This window comes from Acanthaster planci, unplaced genomic scaffold, assembly GCF_054643075.1.
Source record: "Acanthaster planci isolate LZ-2023a unplaced genomic scaffold, COTS_SCS Contig194, whole genome shotgun sequence".
NCBI lineage: Eukaryota > Metazoa > Echinodermata > Asteroidea > Valvatida > Acanthasteridae > Acanthaster > Acanthaster planci.
In genome coordinates, this window is record NW_028257815.1 from 36,430 (window position 1) to 37,219 (window position 790).

Below are 790 nucleotides of genomic sequence, written 5' to 3' on the forward strand. Positions count from 1 at the left end.
ATGAAATTATGCGAGTGAAGGGCCATCCCATCATTGAACATGTGGCAAATGCGCCATTTCATGTACATTTTATAATGTGTGAAAGCTCCCTTAATTAGGAGACACCAATTCAACCGTATACAGCCAGTAAATGACAAGCCGTTTAATTGATCATATCTAAAGGGCACGAACTCTCCAAAAGTGCAGCATTGCGGAGGAAAGGGTTTACGAAGTTGGAACGTGGTGGAAGGACACAGAAGGAGTTTGAACTGAACAGCCATTAACAACAAGGAGGCCCCTTTGAACCCTTGATCATCGCTGCTATTCTTTGCTTGTAATCTGCATCCTTCAAACTTTGTGTACTGAAGTATAGGAAATGGAATATATATCTTTGTTCGTATTTCTATGATCTCAAAGCAGCATGCTTGCTCGCGCAGTTGCTTGTGTTATGCCGTGTGCCCTAAATGTTCATGAGCAGTTGTTGCCCTTCTCAGACGTTTTTTTCTGGAGATGTTTTGGAAATAAAAGATTTTGTGTTTTATTTGAATAATTTTTTTACGACGGCTTTACACGAAAGTGTATTTTATTGGATTTCACAACCATTCCTTGTGATGAAATGGCGCATTTTGTCAAATTGTGTACTTAGCTTTCGAGTGGTGGTAAACATGTTGTTGGCGAGTCTTAGCCATATTGGAGCCAAGTCTTTGAAAACTGATGTTTTGGAGGGACAGCACATAAAATTACAAACATTACGTAGATAATGGAGCCGTGTGTCAAATTCAGTGGCGTACGGTATCCAGCTGTTGGTGTG